Source organism: Cimex lectularius, unplaced genomic scaffold, assembly GCF_000648675.2.
Source record: "Cimex lectularius strain Harlan isolate CLEC.00 unplaced genomic scaffold, Clec_2.1 scaffold243, whole genome shotgun sequence".
Classification (NCBI taxonomy): domain Eukaryota; kingdom Metazoa; phylum Arthropoda; class Insecta; order Hemiptera; family Cimicidae; genus Cimex; species Cimex lectularius.
Genome location: NW_019392791.1, coordinates 391,881 through 406,961, shown reverse-complemented (window position 1 = coordinate 406,961; position 15,081 = coordinate 391,881). Strand labels below are relative to the sequence as shown.

General features: G+C 33.3%; 1 protein-coding gene across 1 annotated transcript in view; it reads left to right on the top strand.

Annotated features, from left to right (window-relative positions):
- Positions 1–15,081, top strand: part of LOC112127264 (voltage-dependent calcium channel gamma-5 subunit-like) — a 283,147-nt gene that overhangs the window by 92,264 nt on the left and 175,802 nt on the right. The gene's annotated exons all lie outside the window — the stretch shown is intronic.

The window sequence follows — 15,081 nt, the reverse complement described above, 5'->3', positions numbered from 1 at the left end:
TTGTGTATCGTAAACCCACTTCTGAGCCGGCTTTTAATGGGTCACCAAGAAAGAACTTTTTTGGCCATTTGCTAGAACGATCCGTTTTGAAAGACTTCATCTTTTTAGTACCAGTTTTACAGAATTATTTTATTATGCCCAGAGTTGGAAGGGCCGTTTAAAACTTTAGATATTTTGAAATGAGCAATGAACCCGAGTTAAAATTTTCGAGTAAGATGATTCATCGACCAAATTTGTCTAAAAGGGTTTTCAAATTAAAAACATTCCATGACGGATATTTAAATTAGCAGTAGTAGTACTTAAATTGTGAGACTCATTTAAACTTTTTACAAAACAACATTAGTGTAACAAAAAGTGAAGTTAATTAAGTCCCATACGAAGCCATTAAGCAGTAGTTACTTTTTCATAACGTTTGTCGACTCTACAAGTTAAACAATAAACTTAAACGCACTATTCTATACCTTTCTATATTTTCTATATTAAAAAAGTAAGTACTAATAAAATTGTTTTTGTTTGTCTTGATGATGAAGCAAGAAAATATTCTATCACGTGACCAGTATTTAAAATAAATTGTCCTAAACATTATTGATGAAGATGTTTAAAAAATTTATCATAGACGATCTGTAGATCTGCTTATTCACGTTGTTTGATCTTGGTCCGTCAGGGAGAACAGGTGGAGGAACCAGAGATGATCAATAATGTTCGAACTGCTGACAACAATTCATCTCGGTGGCCACTCAGTTAAACTTCACAAAGGCCAACCTCTTTATTCCCACTTCAACATTACATCATACTTTGTAATGTACATACTTTAAATTAAAAAAACTTTAAACTGTCACAACGGTCCAATTTATGAACGAATGAAAATACAAGCTTTGGGGAAATAGCGTTGCTTGAAGTTAAAAATAAATTAACACGATTATATCAAGGACCGATAATTTATTTTAAATGTTTAATGTACCTGCAATAAATCATTGAGCGGTGAATTGTAAAATTATTATACCTCGATACGTATGAGTTAATTGCATATGTGCTGGAAATAATTATCTGTAGTGACGTTGTGGAGATCTGTCTTGTTTGTCGAGGTGAAACATGTGGTTTTAGACTGTTGGGCGAAGCAACCGCGGTAAAACAAACGATCCCACCAAATATGATTTCCGTGATAATTATCACAGGCAATATGTACAGTTCGTACTGAGTTAATTTAAATGAACGGGATGTGATAATTGCTACCCGCTTTTGACGAGGGGTTCAAACTTTGTTCTTGAAAAGCTACCTTTTGAGCTTAACTAATGTTGTTGTAAAATTTCCAATAAGACTGTGATTTTTAAAATGATTTAAAATCAAAATTATTTAATTAAGGGAGAAAAACTATTAGCTTTTAATTAAATATATATAGCAGAGTTTTTTCTACACATAAATATATTGTTCTATTTACTTTATTAATTATGAAAAATGCTATTTCTTCCTCCCAAAGATTAATTTTTTAAAATCCACCATTTCTTTATCTTTATCTTTATTTCTAATAAATATGTTCATAAAATAATCGTACATATTAACATTTATTTTTTCTTCCATTTCCTTAATAATATTCAATCAACAATATTAATTGTTAGAGAATTATCCGTTTTATATTTACTTTTTAAGACAATTTTGATACATTTTTTCTTGAAATGCAGATTTTATTCCTTATATTAAAATACTTTTCTATTAAAATAATTTTGCATCGTTTAACGTACACTTTCTATATTGTGGAGTAAACTCAAAAAATGGCATTATTTTTTGACAAAGGAACACGTTATTCAAAATCAAATAACACTAGAAAAAATAAAACATAATTTTTAAGAAATAACTATTGTATGTGTATAATACATAAAAAAGAAAATTATGTAACTTTACCATTTTTATGGATTCAACTTTATTTTTTTCATAACTTTATTTATTATTTTATTAGTATAGCCGTCAATTTCAGGCTGTTATAATTCTAAACATATTAGCCTAGATTTCGTAAATTTCGAGATAGACCTTCCTGGATCATCCTTCCCTCCCCCCAGTAAATCGTAGACCGGAGCAAACTAAATTAACGGTAATTAACAACGGATTCTAATATATATGTAAATCGATTCATATTTACTCGGATTAGCATCGTGATCATGAACGATTAAGATCCTAAAGGAAATACAACTTCTAAAATGAACAGATAAAATAAAACAACAAGAAATTTTCTTCAAACGTTTGCGAATTTTGAACTTAAGAACACAAATTTATTGAAAAATACTGGATTGTTCTTTGATTAAAACTTTCTAATAAAAAAAAGATAAGTATTGATTTGAATATATACACATAAACTCGTAAGGCAAATTGAATATCATAAACATAAACATTTGTATGTCAAGTTTTACATTGTCAAGTCAGAGTAGCTCTCATGTGTCAAGATCATGGTCGCTAGGTAGCCTTCAAAGGACTCGACGGATCATCATCAAGAAGCTGTGTTCGGATGACGAACGGACACTTATTTCTAGACAAAACACCACGTATGCATGCAGAGAAAGGTTCCTCGTTATGTCCATTTAATCAAAGCGTGCCGTTCCTTGACTTCATATAAGGAGCGTGTAGGAATACCACCGGATAAGAAAGTTGTGCTTGAGTACGACAGTGAGTAAATTGGTTCCCCTATTCCGATTTTTGGAGGAAACAGAATTGTTTTAAAGTTTATTGTACTGATAGATATCCATTTTTGTGGATATTGAGATAGAAATTATTTATTAGCGTGAATTTGTAGTATTAGAAAGAGAGAATTTAAGTGGATCGAAGTCAGAATAGCTCAACTGGTAGAGCAGGTGTATTTATCCGAAAGTCGTGGGTTCGAATCCCGTTCGTGACACTGACATTTTCATTTCAACTAATATCTGACATAATTAATTGAAAGAAGTTATTTGGTCAATCGGACCACGAAATATAATGAATTTAATAAGTTAAATAAAGTATATCTTCACTAAAGTTCTCCGTGGGCATTTCATTTGTCGCCGAGAATCAAATAGATAACACGATATTTGAAAAATGGCAAAAAGGAGGGAAAATTCGAAAGGTTGGGTTGAGGTGGGAAGTAGTGTCCGAGTGGATCGAACTCACGATAGCTCAAGTGGTAGAACAGCGGTGTATTTTGCCGAAGGTCTGGGTTCGAATCCCGCTCATGACACTGACTTTTTCATTTCAACCAAAACCTTATATAAAGATTAATTAATTGAAATTAGAAGGAATATTGAATACTTCATCGACCCTCAATTATATTAGCATTATAGCTAATATCATTATCGTCTTATAGCTAAAATCTTCATTACTTTTATGAGTGATGAAGTAATATTGCGTATTCCGATAGAGAATGGTAAGCAAATAGAAAATATATTTAAGAATGAGTGTGTTTTGATTTAAAACTATTAAGTTGGGGCTAAAATGACCTAGCAGTTGATAGCCCCTGGAGCTGAAGAATGAGGGAAAGAGGTTTCAAAGTTGCCAGACTAATGAAAGTTAACATGTGAAAGATCTAGTCTCTTGCAATGTAAAAACAATTTAATTTTCTGAGTTTGGAAATTATACCTTTGGTTGGTTTATTTGAAATTGATCTCCGCCAGTTTTGCTGTCCTTAAAGAAAAATCTGGACGCTTGAACAAAAAAGAATATTAAAAAAGTAATTTTACCGTTGAAAAGGTTGGAGTTACGTTCAATGTCGTCGAATGAAAGAAAGAAAAATAATAATAAAAAAAATGGTAATGAAAAGTTAATAAAAAATAAATTTAGGAAAAATGCTAAATTAAAATAATCGACGGGAGAGATTTTTACGGGACTTAACACCTTCCTTCAGAGGACGGCTGCACGAAGCGCAGGGAGCTCGGGCCCGATTCCCCTGACGTCACCGCAGAATCTCAGATGATTTCAGATGGAGGAGAATGATGTAGAAGAACAGAGAGCTTTCGGAGAGGAAGACCTTTAATTAATAAAGGAGAGAAAAGAGAGGCGTGCGGAACATTTCTATCATAGGAATAGACGAAGATTGTACTGTAGATTGTAAGAACGTAGTAGTTGAATTAGGGATTGCATTAATCTAAAACAAAGCATATCTCTAAAATAAGATGGCTGGCGCCAACAGTTAGTGAATGGAGAACCATCCAATTTCAGAAAAGTAAATTGTTTTTACACTTCAACGGAGTACAACTTTAACATGAAAAACTTTCATTGGTCTGATAAAGGTGTACCTGGAAGAAATTTAACGTACATTGCAACGGTGCCCTCTGATTTTTTGTAGCAATTGTACTTTCGGTGTTATTGTGGTTCTCCCTTTTAGTTGATGTTCTTCAGGGGAACGTTTTTGTCACTCTTGAGGTATAAAATTCACTGGCAAATTGGTGACACGAATAGCCTGACACCTTGTATAAATCAGTAATCACTATGTAAAACCTATTTTTGGTCTTGAAACGCAGTAAAGCTGCATAGTTTGGTAACGCTTTGATAACACTAATCGAAATTGTTTAAATGATAGAAATGCGAAAACTAAAATTACTCTCTGCGTAAGAGGAAAAAAAGCGTTTCAGCGTCGATAAATTGCCTATTGTGTGGGGGTTGTGCGTACTCTGATTAAAGCTGATGACGTTAACAAATCACCCATGGATGACAAAATTGAAGTCCGTTTTAACAAAAGAGCGCCAACCTATTCATTATTTAAACAATTAACCGTTTGAATAATTTTTAACTTTATTGCCGAGATATAAACTTTGTTTCGATTTTCGTTGATTTTTTTGTGATTGCTGTGCCATTGGGCCATAAACGGCGGATTCCACAAGATTGCCAAATGTGACAATAAACGAGATTGGTTTCCAAATACCAACTTAGACGCACATAAATGTCACGCGCATGATTTGGCCTTTTATCTCTTATTGCAAGTGATGGCTTCTTGGCCTTTTATTGCTGGGCGACTGGGGCGAATCTGTTCGGAGGCACTCGCAATTGCGCGAACCGTAAACACCGTCGTATAATTTACAACCCCGGCCGCAAGAAACTTCTAATAGCATAGGAGCCACATAAATATCGTGCTAAGGAAGATTCATTTTTAGTTTGTGTTAATCCGAAACTCTTCGGAGTGAATGGTTCGTTATTATCATTGTTACCTGACAGTTGTAATTTATTAAATAATGTGTTTTCCTTAGTGACCTGTTGTTTAATAATTTGTTGAAGTCGTGAGGAGCGGTCAAAAATGAGGTAGTTTGTAAATACAACTTTTTCATTTTTTTGCCGACGTTTCGACCTATATTCGGGTCATCTTCAGCGCCTTGGCAAATTACAAAACATATATTGATTGGGAAAGATACAATTTAAGATGTAAATATAAATTTTGAACCAAGTATTTCATACTAGCATAAAGTGTGATGCTATTATTTTGGGGTCATATTAGTGTTGTGTGAAATAGTTGTTAAACATGAATTTGTATTCTACTGTTTTTATGTGATTGTGACAGGGTAGATACGCCGTAAATCTGGGAAAATTGATCAAAGAAATATTAGTTTCATACGGTAATAGCAATACTTTTAATAAGTTAAAGTTTAATAAGTTAAAAAAATGCGCACCTTTTGATAAAATAAAAATAAAATTAAATGAACAACATACACCTTCCTTAAAATGAAAGTTTACTAACAAGTCTTTCCCGAGGAATAATGGAGAAGTCTGGGGGAATGAATGTCTTATATAATGTATTTTATCCTGCAACAATAATCACTTTTGGCTTTTCACTTTTCTCCTCCCATTGATATTAGGCCGTACATCATGTTATTCCAGTTTAGATTCCTGAACATTTCTTACTTTTTACAGTTGAATGGAGCTGGTAAAAACGAGCCGCCTTCCTCCATCTGTTTTGAAGAATGGTTAGTTTCTAATGCACATTTCTCCAAATTGTTTAGTGTTACATACAGTATAAAATATATATACAAATATACGCTATACACTTGTAGAACTGTTGGTCAACATGAGAAACCTAGATTGTCTCTGATCAAAGGCTCGTCTTTATTTAAGTACATTAAACAATATATTGTAGAAAAACTTGATAAATTAAAAATAACCTTATTAAAAATTAAATCTAAAACTTCTGTACGCTCTTTCATAAGTATTTACTCAACATAAGTAAAAAAAGTCACTACTAAGGATGACGAAAAGCAGAAACGCGTTTAACAATCCGAAATGACCCGAAAATTCGATTATTACTTATTAGAGTTCGAGAATTTTATATTTTTAAAATTGGGTATACAGGGAGTATCAACTTCTACAGTCGACCATTTAATATGGAAACGATTAACTTGAGCAAAAAATGGTATTATACAAATCCCAAATTAATTTTGGCTAGAAACCGCGGGGTGGTAACAGAACATAACTTTCTCATCTAGCTGAGAAATGACACTAACTTTGTTATTTTAAATGAGAATCCTACACTTTTATTGTACGATTCGATTCTAGCTTTATTTTATGCAGCTTTTACTGAAAGAAAAATTTTGCTAGGATCGATCATTTCTAAGTTTTGCCCGCTGAAAGACGGGTGAGGGTGTATGCATTTTGTAACAAGATGGGCCTCCCCATTTATTTTGAAAACGATTAACATCAGCAAGTTAATACAGGATATGAATCGTCTCAGAATAGGGTAGGGGTCATGGGGTTGCTTTTACGCTTAGCTTATATTAATTTTTGAAAAAAAAATCTTTTGACAAAAAATTATTTGTTTATCAACATCGAGTCCATTTTATGTTGAAAATTACTCTCAGCAGTTATTCTGTATTGTTGTAGATCTGACCATTTATTAAAATGTATGTTTATAATAAATGCTCAAGTACGCTCCCTGCCCAAAAAGGCACAGTATAAAACCCCTGCACTTGAAATCTAAAACGGGCAGTGCCATCTTGTTTTTTTCAAAAAGCATACACCCTCGGGGGTCTTCCGTTGTGCAAACAAAGAAATGGTCGAACCAATCAAAATTTCCCTTTCAGTAAAAGTAGCATAAAATATGCTCTAGAATCGAATCGTACAATAAAAATATGGGATTCTCATTTAAAATAACAAAGTTAATGTTATTTCCCAGCTAGATGAAAATTATGTTAAATCTCTTATTACCGCGCGATTTCTAGGCAAAATTAACTTGGGGTTTGTATAAAACCTTTTTTTTTGCTAAAGTTAATCATTTCCGAATTAAATGAGTGGACTATAGAAGTTGATTCAGGTATATGGTTTTGTACCAATATATTTGTTAAAAAACTGTAGTATTTACAAAATTCAAGATTACTGTATTTCAGAAATGTAAAAATTAATCATTTCAAACCATTTTACTGTGGGTAAAATTTAGGCCAATTGAGATTTTCGTAGGAGTAAAGACAAGCAGTATGAACAATAACGACCAAATTACAAAATCAAGATGCCTCATGCTTACATAAATTTGACCACATGTACATATGAATAAGACATCTCTAATAAACTTAACGATGTTTTTTAATCCGCAATACCTACTTTCAATATGACTCTCTCGACTGGGCAATTGAATAAATCAAAGCTTAGCCTAATGGATGTATTTCAAGAGGGGTCGAAGTTTACTCTTTGAAATTCAAGTCGTGTGCATAATTCAAACACCATATATTTGTACGTCACAGTTTGATTGTTTCCAACATCAATGCATCAACGGCAGTACCAGACACTATTTTCATTGTGCCTCCATTTTCTCCTGCTCAACAATTTAGGTAAGTGCCATAATTCACTACCTGTCACTCTCAAAGATTACTTCCTTCTCTGATCGGTACGGTTGTGTAGGAACAGTTCAAACATGGCAAACTTACTACAGGAACAGGTAAATCGTCATTAGTTTTTTTGATAAAATAAGCTTATTTAGTTGCTATGCTTTTGGAAGAAAGTTAATGAATATGAGAATGGGATCCTCCCATCTTGAAATAAGAGAACGTTTATGAAATATGTATTAAGAGCTACGATTCCTTAGAGGCTAATAAGTTGTAAATCCTCAATACATCTTATTATTCGGGATTTAAGTGTGTTGAAACTTATACAGTTCATTTTGTTACTTAGATTTATCAAATTCGTGGTATTTTCTGTCCTACACATTTCCAATTTCGGGATTTAACCAACTTAACCAAAATTCTTAAATGAATGTTGTTGAAGCATAAACCGACTGAATACACCTTTTTTACTTCGTTCTTCCTGTTTTGCGAAAAAATCCATCTACATCCAGCAATATATGTTAATAGCATTGAAGACTTTAATACCAGAAAATCTCCAAGATCAGCCTTGGGATTTGTAATGTCTACAGATTTCGATCAGTGACAAGTCCATCTTCAGAGTTGCTAACAGCTACAATCATACTATATCGACTTAGTTTCGATTTAAAAAAATTAATAGCAACACTCATGGCAATGTTTATGAGACATAATTTTCTTCCATAATGCTTATCCATAACAAAAGTAGAGATATACGGCTTGAAACGGAGTATATCCGGCGGTCACCAGGCCGCATCTCACGATTTCTGAATAATAATTAATAAAATATTATTTTCTGAATATTTAAAAACCAAAATTATAAGTTCGTTTTAGTTATAAATAATGTTATAATATTTTTAATATAAGAATCATTCATTCGTTTTTGGAAAGCACATATTTAAAACCACTCATAATTGGATCTGTAAATGAGATTTCATGAATGTTGTTTGAAAAATTACCAGCCCATTACAATTACATTACAGTAATTGCAGTACTTTTTAAAATTAAGGGACATAATGAATTTAACCCAATAATAAAATAAATACATAATCAAATATTTATACGGATTCCATTAAATATATTCCTCCATTAATCACCTTTGTTTTTAAGTGAAATATTTCTGAAAATTATTTAAAATTACAATTAATTTTAAACAAATGAGATATATCATAGTTGTTGTCAACCTCTCTGTGTTTAAAATAACATTATACAATGGAGTTTGTTGGGCAATTTAAGCCACATCACTGGAAAAACTAAATACGGCGTATAAATAAAGAAGTGTAAATCCTCAACGTTGGCCAACTCTCCTCTCATAAACCCAGAAGACGCAATTTTCTTCAACGTTGAAGACGATGGAAGATGTTTTGACAACATTGTGGCGTGCATTAAGTGACCCATCAATGATGTGAGTAGTTTGTAAAATGTGTGGTGATTAGTGACCGTTAATCGATAATTATTCAGAAATCGTGAGATGCGGTCTGGTGTGATGTAGGTTTCAGAAAAACGTTTTCTTTATCGTGCCAACGTTTCGATCTTTATTGGGATCATCTCCAGGGCTCAAAGTGTTTGTCTTTTGTGTAATTGTGCCATTCTTGCGTGTCGTGTTGAGAGTGCCAGTCTAAACACGACACGCAAGAATGGGACAATTACACAGAAGACAGACACTTTGAGCCTGAAGATGATCTCAATAAAGATCGAAACGTTGGCACGATAAAGAAAATGTTTTTCTGAAACCTACATCACACCAGACCGCATCTCACGATTTCTGAATAATTAGTTTGTAAAATTTTGAAACGCTCAAAAGGAGTAGGAAAAGTATTATTGTTCATTCTTTTTCCCAGTTAGGTTTAAATTTTACATATACATACAATATTTTAGGAAAATACAAACGAAATATTTGAAATATATTTGTTTTTGTTTAAAAGATAAACTTAAAGTTTATTGAGGAAATATAAGTATTATGAGCAAAAATAGCAAAAATACATACCAAACATTAATTAACCTTAGTTAAAATATATTATATTAGCAAAATAAAAATATTTTAAACGAATTTTATTTTATGAACCTGGGTTATCTGACTTAATATTAATTTGTTTAATCTACTGATCTGTTTGATGATTAAAAAAGTAAATTTTCGTGTTTGGTTTACCCCATTATTTGTGACCATTTTTCGACAAAGTATGGTATGTTTATATTCAAGTACAACTATTAAGAATAAAAAATATCAGTTATAAAAAACCTAAACAAAAGTGGAAGATCGTAGAAAATTTACCTTTTCTTCTCCCACCTATCACCATCTTTGCTAGATCCCCTCAGATATCCTCGAACAGTTTCCAGTCATGTTTTATTCAAATACAATGAATACATTTCACACGGCAATTGCCATCGATATTAACAACCTTGGCGACTCGGTTTCTAAGGTCAAACAACAAGCTCGAAAATTTCTATAATTGAAATATGGAAAATTAAAGTAATTAAAGAAGATTTAGCGTCTGAAACTATCTGGGTCAATTATCTCCCATAATTCAAAGATTCTTTTTTCAACTTTGATGTTTTCGGTTGATCAAGCATGAATCAATTCTTACAAATATGAAATTTTACTTTAATCGCTCTATTCCAGACATTTTTTAAAATATTGGTCTTCATTAAATATTAATGTAATACCGCGCTAAAAACCCGATACCCTTCTATAAATTATAATAAAGGGCACCGTTATATCCGAGGTCCTCGTGAATACTCCAAACCCTATTTATTGTGGACAAAGAGCCCGTCAAACCTTACAAGGGAGAGCAGGTGGAAATTGTAATCATGATGCATTGTCGTTTCCAATAAGCTATCGAACACTTCACTCGCAACACTCGGCGTTTCAATTGATTAGAATTGGAATCAATTTCGCTATTCCTTGATCTATAACTCAATCACAACATTTTGTATTAATTCAAAATATTTCTACTCACTCAAAGTGTTTGTCTTCTGTGTAATTGTGTCTCACTGGCACTCTCAACACGACACGCAAGAATGGCACAATTACACAGAAGACAAACACTTTGAGTGAGTAGAAATACTTTGATTGAATATAAAAAAAGATATTTTGCATTGTATAAATTCACTTTTTTCCACATCCTGCATGTATTTGTTAAATGGAAACATTGTTTGTAAAACCCAGGCCCTGAAGATGATCTCAATAAAGATCGAAACGTTGGCGATAAAGAAAATGTTTTTCTGAAACCTACATCACACCAGACCGCATCTCACGATCTCTGAATCTGTCAGAGTTGATTTCTTTTGTAAACCACCTAAGCATCAATGTGCCCGCTCGACTTCTGGTCACTTCCACGCCTAGATAGGGAATAGAACCGCCATTTTCAACTTCATATGTGAATTGGATGTTTTCATGTTAACTAAAAGAAGATTAGGGATATTGTCTGAATTATCCCTCAGAAAAATCAGAAACAGGTCATCAACATACTTCCATTATAAGCTTATCATAATAAGTGTCCTGATCTAAAAACAAATAAGTCAAATCATTTATTGGTATATGTACAAAACAGAAGGGGGGGGGGCAAAACGCCTCTCAGCACCACGCCATCAATCTGCTATATATATATATACATCAACAAAATAATTTTAAAATACACGCTGATGGAAGTAAAATTAGCAATGACGTAGGAGCAGCAATAATTATTAATGGTGCCGATAACATTTTGAAACAGAGGATATAACCGAAGATGGTTAGCTGATGCTCCATCAGGGCGAAGTAACGGCTGACTTAATGGTACTTCAATAGCTCTCACTGCACGAGAAGGTACCATTAAAAATGAAATAATAAAGACGGATAATAAAACCTTTCTCGATATGCTTAAAAATGAAAGTTCTGTGATCTTATAAATTAGATCATATTTAAAAACGATCTGCGAAAGACGGATAGAAAATTAGTATAGAAAAGGTACAAGAGCACATCGCGATTTAGAGAAATGGGGAAGCAGATGCAGCGGCAAAAGAAGCCAGAACTCGAAGCAGTAACGGTCGCACCACCAAAAAGCTATGCTACTTCAATAGTAAAAAATAATACCTTAGTCGAGTGGGAGAGTAGTTGGAAGCCAATGACCAAAGGAACCCAAACCAAAAAGTTCATACCCTCTCAATTGAATCGAAGACGACGCTATCAAAGAGACCCCATTATAAGCTGCCACTAACAATAACAGACCATTATAACCGACTATGAACAAGTACGCGAATATCTTTGCATGATGTAGCCTGTAACTGCCTAGGAAGACCACCAGACTTTGAACCACATATTGTTTGACTGCCCAAATCAAGAACCAAAACTAATAAACGAGAATCTCAAACAAGCCAACCAATGGCATTCCATTTGTGATTTGTAAAAACATAGTTATAAAATTATATCACTTTTAATTTATGTAACTGTAATCTTAATGGGGGAAGGTACAAAATAATAAACGCTTCAACCATGGAGGTACTACACACACACACACACAAAAAAAAAAGCTATAGTATTTTGAATAACGTTTGATTTTTTTCTAATTAGTTTTCTGATTGCTAAAAGTCTTAAAATTGTAAAAAAAATTCACACCCGCAATTGTAATTAAGCTGGTTTAATCTTTAAGCAGTGATGGAACGATGGTAATTTCAAGTGGATTATAAGGGTGCTAATTAACTGATGTCAAAAATGCCTGAATCTAGAAAAGCTTTAATTAATAGCTTTATTCGACGACAAACGTACGATTATAAAACTCAATATCGGTCAAAAAACAAAACTTTAAAAAAGGGTCATGGTAATAAATGTTATCGTAAGAGAAGGAATTTCTCAAATGAAGCTAAATATAAACATAAAAAAATGTTGCAATGATATTCATTCCATATAGCATAAGTAATTGTCCCTTTACGCATTGATTACCTTTAAAATAAAAAGAATAATACTGAAAATTCAAATTTAAGTTAGAATGCTGGATACTATTCTACTTTTTCTTCTTCAAGTCAGAAAATATCAAAAATAAATTTCAGTAAAATTCCCGTCATGAATAGTGGCCAAAAAACGAATGTGGATTACGCATTATAAAGATTTTAGGAATATCTAAATAAGAAATAATATGGACCATAAGAATTAGAAGAAAGAATAGGAAACATAAATAAATAAGTCCATATATATAAGCGAAGAGAAAACGCATTGTTTTTTTACGAATAACAAGGATTTTCCCAAGGCTTATGAATTGATGGGATTTACGGCTTATGGGGGTTATGCTTAATTTACACGATGTAAGAAAATAGGTCACTTTTAATTGGTTGAGTTTTGTCATTACGGATAATTTAGAATTTTCACGACAGCTTGTTTAGAAATGTATGTTCAACATGGGGATATTCACATTTATGCGTTAACTCCGTTGGGGAGGTGAAAATTCTCCTCTTTCTTTCTCCTATCCCTTATCTCACTTTATCCCCTCTTGTAACATGAACCCTTTTCCCGTTAAATTTAGTAGCCTCCGTGACTCCGGTCCATTTTTCTCGGCTGGCTTTACTCCAGCGTTCGGCAATTTTAGCTCGTGTACATTTTTCTCGCTGTGATTTGGAAAAGAAACCGTACCCCTGACGGCGGGGCGACAACTCGATATATCGCAGTTTCATGTAAAACCTGTCTTAAACGTACTTAGCCGAAAGAACTTTCTAATTACAGGGGCGTTGCGCTGGTAGTACCTAAGTAAGCTCCCTTCTCGATTATAAATGAAACGCCATCACCTAACACCTGCTCCTCTTCCACCGTCCTGTAAAACGTTTTTGCCTCTTCTTTAACACACTACACCCACCCGAGTTATATTTCAAAACTTCTTTGGTTCTAAACAGACCAGCCGGTAATTTGCCAACTACGTGGCCCGTTTTTCTTTTGGTATAACGTAAAAAGGTGTTTTTCTTCTCATCTGCCGCCTTCATCACCCACTCACTTCATATTTCAGTTTTTATACATCATGCTAGAGAATTCTCTTTGATTTAGTACGATAAAAACTGTCTATTACGTATTTAAATGTTACATTACTTTTTAGCCCATATTATCTCAGTCAGGAGGGGGGAGAAAGAGAGAGAGAGAGAGAGAGAGAGAGAGAGAGAGAGAGAGAGAGAAAGAGAGAGAGAGTGTGAGAGAGAGGGAGAGAGAGAAAGAGACCAAAAAATAATGTTTACCTCAGAAATAAAATTACTTATCAGAAACATTTTACTCGTCCTACTTTTATTTTAAGTGACAGACCAAACACTAATCAAAATTCACAAAAATAAAGTATATAAATATATAATTTTTCTTATAAGCCACAATATTCTAGTCTTATCCTTTTCCTATATTCTTTATCTGGTTGGAGACATTTTCAGTCTGATTTCTTGTTTTTCTTGATCCAATCACCAAAGTTTCTAAATGACTTTTATTTTATGTTCTGTGCATTTCGGGCTACATCCCTGATCCCTCTTCTAAGTGGTTATTTGAGCTAAATTGGAGTTCAGACTGTAAATATTCTATTATTCATAATCTTCAAACTTTAAAAATTATAATAGCTAATCATTTCCTGGTTCTTATGTTTAGAAATACAACGGATAGTAGGGCCGTATAGTTATTGTAAGCGATGAATTTGTTTTAAATAATATGTTAAAAATGATCCATTCCAAGGAAATATGGCAGATGATTTTTTTTCTGTTCAAATATAACAAGACCAACAACATAGACCATACTTACAACGTATCGACGTATATCTACACTCCTCGATTCCATTATCCCTCCCACTCGGCTCTCACATGTTCTGACGTTCATTCTACCATATAACATCCAAAATCAAACTTAGCTTCAGGCTTTGATCTTATTATTCCAATCATTCTCCAGCGCTTTCCCAAAAAGGTCATCAAATCATTACATACTTATTTAATTATGTTTTTCGTACAACTTACTTCTCTATAGCTTGGAAACACTCGAATATCCTAGTGTTCCTTAAAAAAAATTTTGTACTACATCATACCGGCCAAGTCCACTACCATTCTGGGTAAAATTTGTGAAAAGCACCTATCGAAAAGAATTCTTCCAATCCTAAATTCTCAAAAAATAATCCCCGACCATCAATTTGGCTTGCCAACTTCCACTCAACCGTTCAACAATGCCATCGGATGTTAGACAGTATCTCCTCCTCCCTTGAATACTTGAGGGGCAGTACTGCTTTGTGCTATTCTAGACGTAAACCAATCTCCTCACAATGAAAGTGACAATGACACAAGCATAAATTAAATGAACAACATTTAGCAT